At 32.5% G+C, this 696-nt stretch overlaps 1 protein-coding gene across 1 annotated transcript in view; it reads right to left on the bottom strand.

Annotated features, from left to right (window-relative positions):
• The window catches only part of SECISBP2 (SECIS binding protein 2), a 25,274-nt gene that overhangs the window by 5,237 nt on the left and 19,341 nt on the right, over positions 1-696 (bottom strand). The window lies entirely within an intron of this gene.

The following is a 696-nucleotide window of genomic DNA, read 5'->3' as shown; positions in this document are numbered from 1 at the left end:
AGGAATGTTTGTATCATTATTAACCATTACTATGACATGAACTGCAAAAAAACCACCAGGGGTGGATTTGCTTTATGGGAAGGGAACTAAAAATTAAGACACTGCTGTCCTCAAGAAACTTTCAAGCTTTCATGACTGGATCTCTGACCTCTTCACGTATTGTAGTCACTATTTCTTTTTTATAAAGAAATGTATATACATATAATCTTAAACATTTAGCTGAAACTGCACACAATACCTCATTAATATTACCTTTATTTCTTTGCCCAGCCTCCACATAAAATGTCATGTAGTTTCTTTAGATTTTTGCCATTTGGTCTGGCAGTAGAAAACCAAATTACAACTAAAAATACTATTTAAGAAATAAAGTAGCACACCTTATTTGAGCTGTTACCCCATTATTTAATATAAAGTACTTATATTTTAACAGCAGCTTCTTGTCTTTCCTTAGCCTCTAGTGAATTTGGGGTTTTTTTCCTTCAAGGAATAAACATTGTCAAGTGAGAATCATAAAACACACTAAGTCTATAATTTCTTTTTATGTCAGCTTACAGAAAGACTGAAAGAAAAAAATTTAGAGCCTTCAGTCTAAACTCCACTAAATTTTGCAGAGAATGCAACTGGATTACGTTGTTTGAAAAATGCCATATTGGTGGTACTGTGCAAAGTGAGCCATCAATAAATACAATCAATACT

The sequence above is a fragment of the Geospiza fortis genome, unplaced genomic scaffold, assembly GCF_000277835.1.
Source record: "Geospiza fortis unplaced genomic scaffold, GeoFor_1.0 scaffold167, whole genome shotgun sequence".
NCBI lineage: Eukaryota > Metazoa > Chordata > Aves > Passeriformes > Thraupidae > Geospiza > Geospiza fortis.
Note: the sequence above shows the minus strand (reverse complement) of the source record. Positions and strands in the feature narration are given on the sequence as shown.